This window comes from Pezoporus flaviventris, unplaced genomic scaffold (assembly GCF_033815535.1).
Source record: "Pezoporus flaviventris isolate CSIRO_AGI_PZ_B2104156 unplaced genomic scaffold, CSIRO_AGI_Pfla_v1 ptg000001l, whole genome shotgun sequence".
Lineage (NCBI taxonomy): Eukaryota > Metazoa > Chordata > Aves > Psittaciformes > Psittacidae > Pezoporus > Pezoporus flaviventris.
In genome coordinates, this window is record NW_026892549.1 from 10,788,312 (window position 1) to 10,807,776 (window position 19,465).

The 19,465-nt window shown below is 40.5% G+C and overlaps 1 protein-coding gene across 4 annotated transcripts in view; it reads left to right on the forward strand.

Annotated features, from left to right (window-relative positions):
• The window catches only part of THSD7B (thrombospondin type 1 domain containing 7B), a 285,500-nt gene that overhangs the window by 227,776 nt on the left and 38,259 nt on the right, over window positions 1-19,465 (forward strand). The window lies entirely within an intron of this gene.

Here is a 19,465-nt window from a genome sequence, read left to right on the forward strand (position 1 = left end):
CTGGCCAAATAACTTTAATAAGAGCAGCTGCATTTTATTTTGTATTACTGAACCTCTTTAATTTTTGACAGGGAGATGGGCATGGCAGAAAAATTTGCACAGCCAAACACAGCTCTGTAGTTGGCACCTTACAAGACTTTGCAAATGTAGTAGGTGTTTGAATATGTATGAATTAATTTTCTGTAGGAAATAGAAGAGTCTTCCTAGAGGCATCCAAATATAGTTTGACCATTTTCTTTTGTGTTAAAATATGTCAGCATGATGTCTGGGAAATCAGTGTCCTCCATTAGTACAATGCTAAACCTCAGACAGGTGCTTTGCCAGTGGCTGACCTCAATATAATTGTACTGAATCCACAGCAATTGGTTGTCCTCTTGCATGTGTCTCCCAAACCGTCATCACTTCCCTTAGCTTTTACGGTAAAATTGTGTGAAATTCATAAATGGCTTTCCCATTCTTATTATCTCTGAGGGCTAAACTTCTAACTGACATTTTGGGAGATTTTATAAGAAAGTGCCTACTGAGCACATTTTTGGCAGCAATTGTTGCACCTGACCAATTAGCAGAGTTTACGGTAGGTATCTCCTAGAGGGCTGTACAGACAGAAGTCCACTCAAGATGGTAAGCTAGCAGTTACAAAACAAAGTTGGTAATTACTAGCTCTTCTGTAACTATGTGTTCCCACAATGAAAACTGAGGTGAAAGTGCTTTTTAGCCCATTCAGAGCAATTCCAATTTTGGAACTGCTCCCTTTTCTTCTGCCTTTGAAGTTACAGCACTTGGAGCATGTTAGTGATGTGCTGTACGTGCCTCTCTAGAGAAGATTTACAGACCACCATCCATTCACATTAGCTCTCTTCTCCCAGGGGGTGTGTTGGTGACTGCGCGTACTGCTGTTCACAGCGCAAAATAAGAAAGGGGTTTTGCAAACCACCTACAGCACTAGGAGCAGACTTGCCACTGAGAGAGTGGCATCCAGTAGCATGGTAATAGCCACCTAAGTTTGGGAAAGAGCTCAAGTAATCATGAATGGCCACCGAAATTCAGCTACCTTTATTGAAACATGGGGCTAAAATATTTTGTCCTCAAAGGATATCTTAAAACTCAATATGAATGAACACTGAAGTGTAAGTTGTAGTGATTCTTTCAACCTCTCTAATTCTTGTACTTTCTTGAAATTGTACTGGCACTTAAAGCATCAAATTAACCAAGAAGTTTTTCAGCTCTGATTTCAGAGGTGTTTTAGGCTGAATATTATGAAGAAAAGAGCTACGCACAGTGAAGTGATATCCCGGGTAAGCTGATGAAAGCCCTATAAATAACTGTTTGAAAATAAGACCTTGTCATGTTGAAACTAATACTCTGTTGAATTAGTTGGAAAGATATATTGACATTATTCAAGAATGTTTTATCTCTAGGATTTCTGATTCTAAGCTGCGCATTTATTAGATGTTGCTATTGGGAAAATGAGCACCTATTTTATATATTCCTCTAAGAAAAGATGGAGATCCGGGATTCAGCACATGGCTGAACAAAAGGAAAAAAAAAAAAGGAGAGAAAATTAAGTTGCACTGGGAAAGTGGGGCAAAAGATGAAAAAGAAAATAATTATATTATGGAGGTGGCTGAGTGGAATCAGGTAATCTAAAGACCAAAAATCACCGTTTGGACTAAATAAGTAATTCAGGAAGACCCTTGATTCCCAGAGGCCCAGGGCTGAATTGGTGACTGAGTTCTCGCAGTCTTTGTCTGCTGATGTGAATTAATACCTAACAGCTCTGTTGCCACTGTGCCAGAGGCTGGGGTCTCCCCCAGCTGACCTTGGCAGTCTCTGCCACTGGCTAGCATTGTCATGAGACAGTCATAATTTCCCTGCCACACATTATGGTGTCTGCTCTCAGAAATTACCTCCTGGTGAACTGAAAGTCAACTCATTGATCTGCTTCTCCAGCAGGAAGTCCCATGCCCTACTTATACAAGGCTGTGCATTTTGAATGTAGATTTAATTTAATTTTAGGCAGTAGAGGCTATTCCTTGGATTTTCTCTAACTTCAAGGAAGTCTTGGTTGTTTCCTTGTCTTCAGGTTTCTGAAATCCAATGCTGTGATGAATCTTGATGGTTGGCAGACCAAGTAATTTTGGAAGATCAGCCCTTATATATCAAATACGGATTGCAATAAACGCTTTAAGATTATTGTCCCAAATGGTGTACTGAAGGAGGAACAGGTGAAGGAAAGAATGAGAAAATTAGTACATTTTTAGAAAGAGAAAAACACAGAGGTAGACCCTGGCTGTTTTTTAGGCTCTATCATATAATCAGAAGCATTCAAAACTGCGAAGTGTTGGAGGGAGATAAGGGACACATACATGGGGGCAGTTATGTTGCAGGTGATAATCTGCAGGAATCTTGAGAGAAGCCAACCAGTCTAATCTTCTTAGGTTTATCTCAGAGAAGAGTAAAAACAGTTATGCAATATTGAGATACACCATTGTGGCCCAATTAAGAGAAAATGCTGAACTTAATCCCGTTAAGACTCAGCTCAGTGGTTCTTTGCCAAGACATCAGGGTTCAGTGTAAACAAGTTAAATATGCTCATATAAAATTGACAGAGAGCTTCTCTTCCCTTTAATACATGGGAAGCACATAGTAAATGGGCCAAGATGCCAGGGGAGAGCAAGCAGTGTGATGTTTGAATGGCACATTCCAATTTTCCATCAAAGTCTGGATAAACCTAGGTGTGCTTATGTTAAAGACTTCAAGGGTTTGTGCGGGGTGGGCCAGGCTGCCTAGGCTGTTTCTGAATGGGAGGTTGTGCTGTATTTAACACCAGCCATATAATCCATCTGCTAGGGGAACTGGAAGAGACAAATACTGGTGTGAAAAGGATTCTGGGGCTTAGCAGTGACTGTGGGGGTTCATAACAGTTTCTGAACCTATAAAGGGCATACATATTAAAGAAAGTCTGCAGTTATACAGTGTGAGGCCCAGGGGTGTAACAAGGGTAATGGGGTGGAATTAAGAGTGGAGATAGAGGCTGACTATAAGGAATAATCTTCCTAGCTGATCAACCTGTACAACAGTGCCCTTTCCAGAGGGAAAGAGCAATTGAAACGGCAGCAAACTATATTGAAACGGCAGCAAACTAATTCTTCCTTCATGAGTTTCTCAAGTCAGGTGCTAGCAGAGGCTGGGATGTGGTTTGCTGTGTGTAGTTCTGCTGACAGAGTGAAGCCAAGGAGAAGAAAAACCATGTGCATGCTGTAAAGCATGTGTGGGAATGGCCCTGTTATTTCTGCTGTGTTGGACAAGCACTTGCCTCTCTGCTACTGTGTCAGCCTGATGGAGAACACAACCTCACTGGAGATGTGCTTACTCCCCAGTCCTGCAGTTGCTATGTCTGCACTTTGCAGCATGACATCCTGCAGAGATGTCTGCACATGTTGGCATGTTTGCAGTGCAATGTGATATCATCTGTAGAGATGAAATGGTTGCATTGGTGAAGTCTGCTGCTTCTTGGAGGTAGTGGTTAGGTGCCATGCCATGCCACATAGTTAAAGATACACCGCATTCTCTTGCTGAGCTGTGCTGAATACAGTCTAACTGCACTTATCTTGAGATATGTTGGAATTTCACAATGAAAACAATCCAGAAGAAACAACATGGCAGAGAAGTGTCTGAATGCTTAGTATCAGACGCTTTGGGAAAACCAAGGATAGACTTTTGTAGGCATTCAGTCCAAGAAGATAGCTCCCAGCAAAAGCATGCATTCTTACCACTGGAATTGTTTAGAATGTCATTTGTTATAAGTATATATGCTATAAAGAAGTCTGACTACATGTATTACTGGTCCAACAAAGATAAGATCATCTTACTATATCCCGGTTTGTTCCCTGTATTTTAGAGCTACCATTACACACACCTGGGCTGGAGACCACTGGGGTCTTCCTTCGGTACCAAACCTAATTTTCTTAAGTTTTCTGTATTTTACCCACTGTGGCATCTAGCATCATCCTCAGGAGGTCTTAGAAGCATAATTATTACAGTAAAGTTGAGTTACTGTCATTTTCTCTGCCTTGGTGTCTCTTAACTGGCATTTTCTTTGCCCTGATCATCCCCACTGTGACATGTCTTGTTGATGCCGGAAATGCAAAAGAACTCGAAGACTTTAATTTCTGGAAGACATCAAAGATTCTTTTCTAGTAGGCAGGTAGGGAATTGAGTTCCTGATGTTCATTTGTACATGGCAACAGCTTCAAGTTGCTGCTGCATTTGCACCCAAACTAGGGGGCTGCAGTGACAGTGCTGGGTGGCTCCAATGGCTTTCCACACAGAGAGATGCTGTTTCTGAGTACACATTCCTGGTTTTGGGTGGAAATCTCAAGTGCCAGCAGTGGGAATATCTCTAATGTCTTCTGCATGTAGTGTAAAACTGCAGCTCCTGTCCAGTGCATGAGACAGCTTTTTCCATAGTTGCTTTATTTTCACTCTGTTGTGTTCAGGTGCAGGTGTAATCATTGTCTTGGGATGAGGGAGGAAGAGAAATCCCCTTTCTTTTTGTGCGTGAAACCTCAACTCAGTTGTTCATGAAGGACCACTAGCTGGCAGTACTGGCATCTGCCCACCCATGTTCCTTGTGTTTAACAAGAGCATGTCCTGCTCCAGAGCCCTCTGTCCAACACATAAAGAATCCAGGCAGGAACAGAGAGGCATAAATTTCATGGTTTGGAATTTTTTTTTTGCTCACCATCACGGTGATAAATCTGGTTTGCTTTCATTGGTGTCCATCATTTGCGTGAGCTAGAAAGTCAGGCATTGTCCTTGAGAAGTCTCAGTTCACAGGATTTAAAAGGGAAATGTTATCTCAGGCTTCTGTTTTCCTCCAAATTGTAATGTCTTTTGGTTTTATTAAGAAAAATGTTGTCATGTCTAAATATACACAAGCACAAATACCAGTGTTACTCAGCTGGTTCAAGATTTTTTTTCCCTATGGTACACAAGAGGGAATTTAGCACTTCTCTTCTCTGTTAATTTTTGCTGGTATAATAGCAGTTAACAGGAGGCAGCTAGAGTACTCCATTGTACCATCTAAAAAATACCCAAAACCCAACCTCCAAGCCAAACTATTATTTATACCAAATGCAGTGGATTTTTCAGTGATCTGTACCCAGGGTGTATTTCTCTATACCCATCTGAAACAATGTACTGTATGTCAGTCCTTCACAGTCTAGTCCTGTTAGCATTTAGTGACTAAACATGTTATTTGCAAACTGTCTGATGTCTGTATGATAGACACTAAGAAGGACTTAATGTCGTGCTTAAGTATTTTTACATGCAACTTTGAGTGAGCAATTACTTTCCTTGCTGTCTAGTATTTATCTCTAAGTTATTTATCAGTCTAAATGAAAGGACAATGGAATGTGGGTTGTTTCCCAGTATACACAGGCAAGGAGGATTTGTGCACACACAGTTTTTGGCTCAGCAGGCCAAAAGCAATCATAGAAGTGTATGTATGTGGATCCTACACGCTGGTGTGGAGCTGCACTGTGGGAGAGGCTTTGATACAAAGCGTATGGAGTTTGACTCAAAATGCCTACATTGCTCACTGGGAGCAAGGATTTCCAAAAGTGACTTTGTAAAATAAACTGAAAATAGCTGTAGGAATGTTGCCCATTGTTTGTATGTAGAGCAAACGATGGCACTAATGTCAATATTAAACCATCAGTTGATGGGTATAAAAGCATTAGCCTTTTAAGTGTAACTTCTTTTCCAAGTATTTTGATCTATTGCACATGTCTCATGTAATTGGAAGCTGTTACAGGACTTGCCAAACCACAAAGAAACAACTGAAGTAGAGCCCAGCAAGGCTCCACATATTCCCTATTGCAAAGTAACTTTGGCACTGCCTCTCCACGTTCCTCTGTCCTGCCTCAGACATATTTTGCTTTGTATTGTACTGTGTCAAGTGTTTGTAAAACACAGTGAGCCCCTTCCTCTAATATTTTCCTTTGTCTTTTCCTTACCTTTACCCATTTCTGTGTCACTGCCAGTGTTCCTTGTTACCACATTTCTTTTCTTTTTCTTGTTTTGACTGAAATGCGTTTCTGTACAGTGAATATTTGTCCTTCTTTGCTACCATGTAATTACAATTGTTCTCTGTTTTCTTTCTTTTGATTTTCCTGTCAGTCAGCTCATTCTTAGTGATGTCCATGCATACATGTGGATACTTGTCCAGGAGCCAGGTACCACACACTGACCTGGTGAAGGGACAGGGAGGCATTGCTAAATGAGGGTTTTTTAAAACCTAACAGGAGCAGTTGGCTGAGAAGCAAACCACAGACCCAGAAGCCTCTATTCAGAGGCAGGGGAATATGACTTGCCTTTCCAAGTATGCCATCTCTTTTACCTTCACCGGAGTAACAGCCGAGAAATGGCAGAAGTCACTAATGAACAGGTACAGCCAAGAGAGTGTTTATTTAGATAATTGCTTTTTACTTTTCCTCCTCCATCCTGTGTGCTACTGGCAACATCAGGACCTTGCTAAAAAGCATATTGTCTGCTCAGTTCCAGCTCCTCTCTTGGTAGCTAGAGCTGATACAGTAAATAAAATATTGTTGTCTTTGTGCAATCAACATTTATGGGATGACCCGTGGACTGGCTGAACTCCAGTGTGCTTCTTATCTATAATGTAGAGCTGCTTTTTTTTGACACCCTCTCAAAATGCATACAAGATCCATGAAGGCATTCCTTCAGCTTTAATGTATAACTTATAATTTGTGTATGTAGTATAGGTTAACAAACATGCTCACTTAATGATTGTTACATGATTTAGAAGTCTTCACTTCCTCATTCAGAGATCCTAAGAACAGACATAGCCCATGATGATGATGGTGTGTTTTGACCTCTTGTACAGCGTAAGCTACTTGATTGCAATCAAATCCCTGCCTACCTGTGGAGCTGGAGCAGGTTTGTACAAAGACACTCCACCTGGGCACACAGTTTGGCTGAAGGAGGATTTACCCTGGATAAAATGATCCAGAAATAAATTTCTTTCATGCTGAAAAAGTTCTCTCTCTTTCATAACTTCAATATGAATTTTTCTAACTAGAGCTCTCAGCCTTGGGAATATATATCTTTACCTGCTAGCTTAAATAGAGCTCTTCTAAGAGAAATCTGCTCTGCATATTCCCCCAAATTATTGAGTCTCCCTTTCTTCACCTCTCACCTAAACCAAAGAGGTAGTTTCTTTATTTTGTTACTTTTAGGCAAGTTTTTCAGACCTTGAATTATTTTTCTGTGTTTCCTTTAACTCTGCCAGTATAAATGTTTTTTGACAATGAGGTGCTAGGACAGTAAGCAGTGTTATAACAGTGCTGTTAATATTTAATATAATGTTAATTCCACTGCCCTATTCCTGTATGAGGTATAAAAGTTTTCAAAATGCAGTCTGACAGTCTGGGATTTATTCAAGGCAGCAGTGAATTAGCCAGCACAGAGCTCAGTGGTGCTGCAGATAGATGGTTTCAAGATGCTGAAGATCTCTAAAACTCTCTCAGGTGTCTTTCTGCAACCCTGCATCTGGTGGGATGATACAGCATTTATTTATTTTTATGACTCATTGTTGCTCTTTTATCTGACAATGATATTATGCTTCATTGACAGACCTGTTTACCTGTAAAGCAATAGCGGAAATTTGTTCAAGGTCATCACCACCGGGCACCTTAGCAATTTGATTCTGGTCTTACTAAGCTTACTGTCATTTGTTGGATCTTAGTTGGTTCAAATCCTTGAATTTTCTCATAAACATGGGTGCACACATCTGGACATGCTTCCTGATATGAATTAATGCCATAGCTGAAGTGGAACTTCAGTGTTTTACAAACTCTACATTTGTCTTCTCTATTTGTGATATTATTGAATCACATTCTCTTTATGGTTCTCTACAGTTTCTGGATCCAGGGCAGTGGTACCACTAGGGGACTGTCTCTCTCTCATCTTGTGTTCACACTGTTGACTGGTTGGGCTCTCATGACTGTAGTTCTGTACCTCTCTTTTAACCTGTTTTTTCAGTCCATTTCTCTAATTCATAAAGCCTGTTTTGAATTCCCTTCCTGTCATCTGATTGCCTCGCTGTCCCTGTCACCTTGGTAGCATCCACAGAGTCAGTAAGAATCATTTTCAATCCATCAGCCTCACATTAATGAAAACAAGGAATATGACTGGATACAGACCATAATGCTCTGCAGAGCCATGTGTGAGGTTTCTTGCCTGTTTTATCCTATTAACTAGTCAGAATATGATTTTCCAGCACTGTACTCACCAAGTATTAGATTCATCCAGACCATATTTCCTTAGCCTGAGTTGTAGTGTGGCTTACTAAAGTCAACATAATACCTGCCATTTCATCCCTGTTCACATCATCTGTTATCCTGTTACCAAAGAACATCAGAATGATTTCTCACAGTTTGTTCTTAACAAACCCATACTGGCTGCTACTTGTCTCCGTGTTATTTTCTGCTGCTTATAGATAATGTCTGTATGAAAATATTTTTCTAAGAGTAAAAGTTTACTTGACTGCTGTACAGTTCACTGTTATTTTCCCTCTTTTCTCCTCCAACGTTCTTGCATTGCGTCTTCTGAAAGATGTTAAGAAATCTTGTCTCCATCATTCCTAAATAGTCACATTGGCACAGAAGTTATTTCAAGTGTCTCCTCAAGTTTGCCCTGTTTGTTAGCCAAGTTTGTCTCACCAATCTTTCCTTTCATCCCGTTTGTGATCTTTCATTTCCTACTGTTCCTTCTGTTCTAAATCGACTATTTGTAGTGCTGGGCCTTCTCAGTGTGGTTCCTGTCATGGGTAACAGTGTTTTCCTTTTCTTTATTTCTGTGATTTTTCAGTTCCTTTCAGATCGTTCAGGTTCTTGTCTCTGCTTTTTAATTTTCTTCTCTTTCTAATCTGCTATGGGCTGAGTGAATACTTTCTGTTAAACTGTTTTCAAGATCTTTGAATTACTGTGTATTTTAATTTATACCACATGCTATTTGCTCTGTTGCATTATTTAATTCTCTAAAAGGTTTCAGGTAGTGTGGTTTGTGTGTATGATACTGCAAAGCACTGCTGTGTCATGGTCACCATATGCATTTACTTTCTCCTTTTACTGTTTGGGAAACAGATTTTTCCACTCCATTATTTTCAGAAGCATGGATGCATGAAGGTGGTGCTCTAGGGAATGACAGAGGTGTGAGAACTGCTAAATCACTCGAACCCTGTCATACCCTTTCTGAATACTGCAGTACAGAGCAAGACTTAGTGCACTGTGTTGTTATTATGGGGTACACTACCCACTGGTACATAAAAAAATAGGAAGTTCTGCTTTCTGGTAGGGCTCCAATAGTCAGACACTCAAACTCCTTGAAAATGTGGTACAAAGAAAGCGTTAACTATGAGCTAGATACTGATGTCTGTGGAGCATGTGCATGTGTGTTTGTAGTTATGAAGTTGTTCCTGGTCAAATGGATTAAAAAAACATCTGTTCAGTTTTTATGTAGCTTCTAATTAACCAGCAATATATATATAGGCACTGTTGATGTACATTTTAAAGACACAGGTACTGCAGCAAACGGTCACCATGATCACTACTTTTTTTTCCTAAATTTTAGTGATGTGTCTCTAAATGTTGAGACATTCCTTGCTTTCCCAAAAAGTGGAAGTCAGTAGTACACTTTCCATTGATTCATGTTCATTTGTACAGCTCCATGTATAGCATTTAACCTCAAAATATGGCCCTATGATAAAAATGCAGGACTCTGAAAACATATAGTTCCTGCTCTTAAAAAAAAAAAAAGGAATGAAAATGCAGAAGAAAGATACCCAGAACTACAGAGACACCAGCTAAACCGCAAGGTAGTGGCTCACAAGAACTTCTTTCTTATCTTTTGGTTTAGGGGATAGTATACATGTACTCTGATGTTTGAAATAGGTTGGGAAGAATTTAATTTTTGGCTCAAGGAAGCCTCTAGTTTATTAAATATGGGTGTTCTTGCCAGAGAGAGGTTGCAGGTCGAAGCATGGTTCACTTTTCTTGAATGTATGTATTCAAAAAGAAAACTTGGCTCTTCTGTGCTGTAATCTTTTCTGTCTCAATCTACCTATAAAAAACCATCAATAAAAAATGTCAGGTCATAACAACTGCAGGATTTCTAAGTATGCAGTGGTATGATTGTAGCTGCCTTCAAATCTGTGAATTCAGCTGCCTTGTCATGAGGCTGGCCTCTCAGCAGTACTGCTGGGAGGTCTGAGTTACCTGTTAATTATACAGAGAAAATTGCTTAAGTTAATGCTGTGTCTAAACGCAGTACTAACATCTGCCTGTCTTGGCAGTAAGACAGCTACCACAAATATGCAGTGCAACAGGCTGTCAAATATCTTGGCTTCTGCAGTAACTTGCTCTTCTAAGAAAAAATGTCCAGCTCAAGTTACTGCTCAGGCTGTGGGTGATCTTTCTGAGCTCTGAAGCTGTGGGATCTGTCACTCATCCATCAGCATCTGTCCTGCTCTCCCTATGAGCATCCGTTTATGTCTGGATGCTGCTGAGGAGGAATCAGACCTGCTGCTGAGCAGACACGGGGGAGAGTGACAGTCTTATCCTAATGAAACAATCTGGTTATGAGATGGTTTGCATTTCTATTCCTGCTTTTGCAGGAACCTAAAACTGGACTGTTTCTTGCTGTGACTGTGGGAAGCCCCAGGAGCAGTTTGCAGTTCTGTCTGCTTCCAGTCTTTGGTGTAGTCTCATGGAAGTGTGTTTCAGAAAACATAACTTTCAACTGCCTGACACTTCCCGGTCTCTTCTATTTCTTGTCTATAGGGCTATCAGTCAGATTCTTCTTGTTGGCTAACCAGTTTTAAATCTCATGGAAAAATTATCAGTCCAATATTATACTATGGGCAAACACGTGTCTGCTCTGCCACATTAATTTATTCTTGCTTAAGATGTGAAAATAAATTGATAGAATATCAATTTGAAGTTTTTATACTTTGAAATGATTTAAAATCTCTTAAAAGAAAGACTAGGGTTGAAACTTTGTCTCCAAGGCATCATTTTTAACTTAGCAGTAAGCTCTGATGGTTCTTTCTTTAAATTGCCTATTGTCCAGATGCCTACAAAGAAAGTGCTTCTTTGGGACGGTTTGTGTTTAGTACCAGCATTTATTTCTTTTCATGTGACAGATGAATTGGCTTCTGGATCTAGTAACTATTCACTCACATGCCACCAGCACAGCTTTTGACCTACTGAAACACTGTCATTTGGTTTGGGGGTGCAGCCTGCCTGCACAGAGGACAGCATGGGGTGCAGGAGCCCCATGGCCCCCAAGCCCGGATGACTGCTGGCGCATGCCTGTGTTGGCTTTGGTGTTTCAGTCAGATGAGAGGAGTTGGAGCACCAGGCTGCCTGGGCTGTGTTAGCAAAGGCTGATGTTTATGTTCTCCATGCTGTTTCAGTGAGGCTGCCTACAGACTGCAGGACCATTTGATATGAACTTCCATAGTGCAGCTCCTGTACTGCCGGTGGACCCCTGGCGATCTCAGTGTCAACTGTTCCCGCACAGGCCTCCTTGTCTGTAGGATGTGCATGTGCTGTATGACCATGTTATTGAACTTTTATCATTTAAATAGTTTTTCCTTAATGATATCTACTTTGAGTTATTGATGGTGCTCATGAAGATTGGGCCCTGCCTGATAAAGGCCAGTCGGCTGCCTGCTGCCTGGCATGCTTTCTGTGTGTCATCTACAGGCTGCACTAAAGACAGTGCCACACAACTAAGATTTAAATGTCTGAAAGCCTTTTGTGTCTGTCATGATTGATATTCAGTAATTGTGGGGTTTCTTACCAAATTTCAGTTAAAGCTTCATAGATGTTTTTAATTTTTTTTTTGTTGTTATTCTCTTTAGGCTTTGATTGTCAGACACACGAAATCTAGAGGATTGTTGGATGAAGCTGAATGAACTCTGCTTTATTCTTCAGCATAGTCGTGCTTTTCATTCACTCACAAATAAATGTCTGATTTCTGCTTGAGGGATTTCTTTTCTTTTTTTTTTTTCCAAAGATGGGAAAATCAAAAAAATGAATGCAACCTTAGATTGTGGCAGTTTTATTTTAAGCAGATTTTCTGCTTTTCTTCACAATATTATCATGCAGCAGCTAAACTAATGAATATATAATTTTCTTTCCTTTCTGCTTGTCATGCCCTGCTAACATGGACCTCTACAAAGGCTCAGGTTGGTGTTGCAATCTGTCTTCATCTTGTCTTATTCTCATTTAGTAAAGAGGGGCTTTGATGTTGTCCTTCATTAATCAGCTTTTTTTCCCCTTCCTCTCTTTCAAATGGGATCCGACATTATGACTGCATAACAGAGTCATCCAGAGAGGTTCCATGTTTGTTGCCCCTGAAACTATCCTTCAGCTGCAGCAAAACGTGCTGTTTCAGAAACATGGGACATTGATTTATTTATATCTACTTAAAATTGCTATGCTTGCCTAGCTTTGTGACAGGGAGACAGCAGAAGCTACAGCACCTACAGCTTCTGGAATCAGCAGAAATGCAGTGAAACTCTCATTAACGAGTTTCTGTCTTGCTTTAGACCCTAGTATTTGACAACATAGTAAAATTGTATTTGTTAGTATCTCCTCTAGATTCAATAGTTTCTTGATAGTGAAGAAACATAATTACAAAATAAAATAAAAAGCCTGAGGAACTGGCCATTTGTGATTGTATTCGCATATCCTCCATTCACACTTTAACAATCTCAACTAAATTGCCTTGCCCTGAGTATTTCAGATAGAAATAAATACTTAATATCTGCATGATAGCTGCAAGGTTATACTCCGTGCTGTGTTCTGCTCCTCAAAGGCTGTAGTGACAGTAAAACCTTGAATAAAACGAGGGAGGCAGGTTCACATCTGGGAGTTGTGTGTTCTCCCATATTTTCTCACATTGAATGATGCCTGAACCAATCTTACAGAAAATAAAACCACTTATAACTAGTAAATATGAATTAATAAACCTTGCTGAGCAACATGTTAGTTCTGTGTATGTGAGCTATAATGACTGGGATTTGACAGAGCTCACTCCAATTAACTTCTTAAACAAAGCATTTTCCACTCATTTCACTTAAGAATTTGAAATACAGCAGTGTCTGTCTTTGCATATTTAATCATCCATTAGAAGAAAATAAGGGATTTAGTTAAGAGCATTGTAAAGTCCATCAAAAGAGTAGATACAGTAAAAGCATCTAAAGGCCACGGTGAGGGAAAGTGGAACATCCAGATACCTTTATAGCAAGAATACTCTGCTGCTTTTCTAATAGCTCCTCTTTCCCTTTTCCCTCAATTTACAGCCAGAGTTTTACAGTGCTGCTTTCTCTGATGGCTTCATCCTGAAATGTCTTAATCTGAACTTTTCAGTGTCTGGTTTTAAGCTGAGGTGTCATCCAGTCAGTGCAAGAAGCGGGGCATTTCCAGATTCAGTCCCCCACTCAATAAGGGCTCCCTTGCTAGCCTCTAATAAATGTGCTGTCTCAGTTCTTCATCCTTAGTTTTCTCATGTGTAAATTAAGATTAAAGTTGAGCAGTTTTGAGGGTCAGGCTATCAATACGTAGTCAAGAGCTGAGGAAACTTCAGAGGATTTATAAGTGTTTTTACCCTTTGTACTCAGTGAAAATCATATTTTGGCAGTGTTTTTGAAAGCTGTCACCATGGCATGTTCCTCAGGATAATGGTAAAGGGCCTGTTTCTGCAGGTGCTTCCATACTACCCACAGGGCAGAGACTGGGAATTCGTGTCTTTCTGTCTGTGCGCTATAGTAATCATTGTCCTGACTCTTAATTCATATTTTGTACTTAGAATAAAATTTATCCTTCTGCCAGCTACAAAGTTTTAGGAATGTCTGGGTTTTCTATGACTTGGTTCAACACCAGTGAAGGTTTTTTATAACCTTAACAAAGCTCTAATTGATTTTCCGTACCACAAAGGAGGTAAAAAAACACTAACTCCTTTGATTTGGGTGTAAATGAAAACTTAAAGTGCTGAATTTACTTCACCATTACTTGTGTGAGTATCTGCTGTAGGCATAAAAAATTCAGGAATTCCAGTAATTTCAGAAGTCTTACCACATGCTGATCTATTCAAACTTTTATGTTGTAAGTCATTCTTGAGCAATATTTATTTAATTTTGGTGGCTATTTGCATCATCCAAATACTGAAAGACAAATATTCATCAGTGAAACCACTGCTTTGCAAAATCCAAATTGCTTGAAAATTAATTGCTCAACCAGTTTTAATACTGGTGAGCAGTTAGCATATTTCTGGCGATTGTGATCAATATAGAAATTAGCATGTAATAAAATCAATTTTATTTTAAAGAGAACTATTTAATGTTGAAATTTTAATGAGGTCATTTCTGTGATGTAGTGTTTGTTAATGTGCAAGTACTTGTCTTTCAGATATAGACTTAATTCGGTAAAGCTTTTAAATGTGTGCTTAGATCTGCCAAATCAAACATTCACTTAAGTAATTAACAAATTCAGTACTCCATGTTGAATTCAGTTTTAAAGAATTAAATAAAAGAAACTCATTATAAGAAATTATCTGGTCTGGATTATATGAACTGCAAAGGCAGTTTTAGAGCGTTATAAAAATGATTCAGTTAATGTATAGGCAGCTTACAACCAAGAATAGACATTTGGATGAACTAGATGGAATCAACAAAGAAGTCAAATTTGCAGGTAATTGCAATGGATGGACATCTTTGGAGCTGTATTTCCCACCGTGCACCAGATCCATTTGTGTCAGGCTGGTTGCAAGAGAAGTGCTGGCTGTGATGCAGATTTCACAAAGCAGTGTCCATAAGCTGGAGGGGAGGAGAGGTGACACCCCACTGCTGCCTCCTTGTACAGCCTGGATATGCGGGGAACATCAAAGTTGTTGTGCAGAAAGTATTAAAAGTGGGGAAATTGCTAGCCAGTCTCAATAGCAGTGGTTTCAATATCTGTGCTTGAATTTCCTTGCCAGCAAGTGTCTGCAAACCAGAGCAAATCAGCTGTTTCCTATGGGATCTTTTCTAGCTTTGGTGTTATTCACGGTGGTCTCCATAGTTTAAAAGTAGGTTGTTTCTTTGGTTCTGGCTGTTTCAATGTATTAGGTCTAATGTAACCTTGGTATAAGGGCTGTGATGTGAAATGAACTTATGTTAGCAATGAATTCAGACCATTTTTATTAGAAATGAATAGCACAGAGGTTGTCCTCAGGGTTTCGGGCAACCGCTACAGTGATCAGTTTGGTTGTTCTAATGTAATAAGCAGATATTGACTTTAGTTGAGGTGAACACCAAGATTTACTGTCTTGAAAGCTAAAATATTGACTGAGGGAAAACCGGAGTCAATATTTACCTTGAGGGAGAATAAATCTTGATGTTCACAGAAATATGAAGTCACTATGATTTTCAGAAATGTTGAACCTTGTTCTAGCTTACTCTGCAGGTGCTCATCAGAAAAGCTACCTGAAGTATAGGTATGAATTTCTTTTAATGAATCACATCAGTTGAGTGAATGTACTTCTTTCTGCATGTCCTTTGCAAGGTCAGTATTATTCCTGACCAATATTTAAATAAGTTACAGAACATTATAAATCACAGCAGAACTCCGTGGTGGTTGGATATTTGGACTTTTCATCAAAATGCAAGTATCAGCTATTAAAAGGGAAAATAAATAAATTAATGTTTTTATATTTTGTTGAAGTAACTGTTGACGTCAAGATACTTTCACAAGGACTCAGGGTTTACATTGGAATGAATGGAAACCAGCTTCTTTTATTTGGACAAGCCTATAGCAGTTTTTCTTTTAAAGAATAGGTTTTGTCATTCTTCTCTTTAATTTAGAACTGGTTCCATCAATTTGATTTTAGGATACAGATGTTAATGTATTCCAGGTTAGTCGTGGCTATGAAGAGTGAGACAGTGGTCCTATGGAAGTCAGCAGCAAAACTCCCGTTGGCTTTCATCAGACATCGTTTCACTCCTTGGTTCATTGAGCCCAAAACACAGCATGTGAATATGAATAAGAATTGAGGAAAGCAGTTAATTTCCTAAAATGTTAAAAATATTTTGATTGTGTTTGTTTCCCTAAGGGGTTAAAGGGAATGCATTGAGGGATGGAGCCAGGCTGGTTCCCTTAGCACTGAGCTCTCTGCAACTCTGCACATGTCAGGTGCCTGCAGCTTCAAGCATCTTTTTCCACCCTGAGCAGTTTGGAGTAATGGACCCATGGTCCGGTGGTGTGGATTCCATTTAGTTCTTGTCCGTCAGGAGATGGATTGTTGTAGTGCAGCTTCATATATGTACTGGGTTTCTCAGGCTGAAGGTTTTTGTAAATGCACCCTCATAGTGGGTTTGCATAAGCTTGGGGAAGGGTGAGCATTAAGCAGATTATTTTCAAAGAAACTGTTGTCTTCATGATTGGGAAAAGAAGTGGTGTAGCTGGACAAGAGACTTCCATATCTGCAGCAGAGGTAGCAGATGGCAAATGTGATGTGGGCCAGGATACTGAAACTAAATCTAATTTGAAGCTTGGATACACTCTTTGTTACACCCAGGGATCCGTGGATGCACATCCCAACCGCCTCCAGGCTCAGGCACTTTGGGTCTCTGTTTTGCGTTAGGAGTAAGGACACCGCATCCTGTCCCAGCCTCTGTTCAGGGTAAGGACAGAGTGCTCCCATGGACCCAGGAGGTGAGAAGTGATTCCAGGGTCCCTTGGTTGGTGGTGCCCAAAGAACAGCAAAGCTTAGCCAATATCCTTTGAAAACACAGTCAAGAACATCATCTGTTTGACCTCCTTAAGTACCACAGCTGTTAGCAAAAGATAGTAATGAAAAGCTTTAAGGTCTGTTGGGTTTTTGGTTTTGTTTTCTTTTTTTCAAATTAAAAAAAAAGAGGACTCGGAAGTGATAGAAAACAAATGATGGCAAGCCAGGAGAGAGAAATGGGAGGAAAACATTGTCCTGTGGAGAAAAGGACCACATGCCCCATCACCATGGTTTTTAAATGCAAAGATAGAGTCACAAATTAAATTCACAGCTTCTGAAGTGCATACCCACAGAGTTTCACTCATGGAAATCTTGTATCTCTTTGAGATTCCCATTTAGAAGTGTAACAGAGTTTACTGATACATGTTGTAACTTGCTCTGAAGAAATTTGTCCCTGCCAATGACACTTGGTGGTTAGTTACACCTTCCCAGTGTCCCAGAGGTACTACTGGAGATGGCATTGCTCAGTGCCACAATGCAGGGTAGATGAGAGAGGTTCACAGACAGAATGTTCAGTGGTCAGCCTAATAATGTAGGAAAACAGGTTATTTGTTACAATTACATTCCAGGTTTTTGGTGGTGAGTGTAATCTGGGAATCCTGGCCCAACTGGAAGTACTGCAGACTGCCTGGGTATGGAGGTGCTTCAGGGATTACACAGCAAGTATCGAATGCCTTCCCTGCTCCTGCACAGAATGGGATATGTGACAGAGAAGGAGAGCTGATGTAGCTTCATGTGTAATCATGCTGTCTTGACATGATTAGACAGCAGAATACAAATGCTCTGTTAATGGCTTTATTATTGCTATCCTGCCTGCTCTTGAAAGAGCATATTTTAAATATCACTTCACATTACGTGTATTTGTGTCACTGTGTATGTAATCTCTGTTTTGTCCCCACACGTTTCCTTGGATAGATTTTAGTTCATGTGGCATCCCATCCCTGCCCAAACCCTGCTGGCTTCCTTACACTGCAATCACCTCAGGTAAATGCTACAGGAGGTTTTGACCTCCAAAACACAGTTGTGGTAAATTGCTGGTGTTAGTCCTGTACTGCTATCCACAGTGAGGGTTTGCTGGTTTGGAGAGTTCTGAGGTTTAATGGATTTTAACACAGAGCAATGAGAGGTCACTGAGACAACAGTGTGGGATTTTCCAAGATCTTGGTCTTATCTGAGTGAGGAGCAGAGGCTTCTTGCTGCAGGCAGTGGGGGTGAGCGCTGAAAGGCTACCAGTGCTCACATCCTGATCTGTGGGATTCACAGTGATAGCCTCTAACCCTGAGGAAGGGTTATTAATTAGAGAAGGGGAAAGGATCTTAAATCCCTAAAGCCACTGTTTGTGCTGTGCCTGCCCTGGCTACCCCTCTGTACTTACAAAGGGGCGCAGGCAGCATATGCACCATCACCTCCCAGCCGCTCTCAACCTTGTCTTTCTCTCCAAAAGTCTAAAAAGCAGGAACAAGTACCCACCTGGCTCTTAATAAGTGTATTAGTAAATAAGTTTTACCTCCCTTAACACTGCACAGTGAGATATCTCCTCTGCAGGTTGCAGATTTCCTGTCTGCTGCAGCCAGCTCTTGCAATGTTTAGTGCTTCGCTCTCTCCCAGTTTTGCCTCCCCTCTGCAATGAGGGAAACTCTGATCATGCCTCAAGCACACAGTTCCCTCTTCAACTAATCGTCTCCTGCAGACAGCAGTATGTTTTGTCAGACAACATAGGCAGAGTGTAGTTTTTCCTTCTACCTCGTGGAGCAGGAAACCAATAAATACTGCCTGTCTCTATATCCATCTCCTGGCTGTCTTTGGGGAACGTGAAGGCTTCACAGTGCCTAAAAAGAGATTTTTATTCTCCCTGGTATGTACAGGGAAATGAATGCAGGAGTCAGTAATTCTCCAAAGGTGACAGAATAGCTGGGGCAGGACAGTGGTTTGGGTGGGCTCATGTGCTGCCTGATGCATCCCCCACACTGGCAGTCTCCCTGCTTGCTGGTGCTGAGTACTTGCTCAGCAGGTACTTCCTCTCTTTACTCTTGTGTACATCAGTTAATAAGCATGACTGCACAGCTATTTAGTGACACTCGTGGTGCCCCTTGCTCAGGCTAGGAAACTTAGCACTTTGTACAATACACAGATACCTATAGTTAGGCCAGATACTGCCACCTTAGCATGCAGAAGTCATTAGCCCATATCGAGCAACTGAGGACCACTGTGATCTTTCACAGACCTTTGTGCAGGTCCAGCAGAAGCTGGAAATGTCTCTCAGCTCCGGTGCTCCCCCAGATGCTGCAGGGTGGCCCCACTCGCTTCTGCAAGAAGGTTGTTGTACCAAACATTATCTCTGTGTGTATTTCATCCCTGAAATAGTAGTTCCAATAAATTTTGCACGTTCTCAATGTTATTTGTGCACAGACCGTGAAAAAGGATTTGTGCTTAGTAATAAGTAGGAAAAATGGTACTAATTTTACTACTGCCTTTTCTCCCTTCAATCCCATCCCTTTCCTCTCCATAAAATGTGATGCTCTTACTAGTTCATGCCATACTTACCTCCACCAGTCCTGACTTCTGGTCCCTCTTTCTTTTCTCCTTCACGTATTTTGCACTTTTC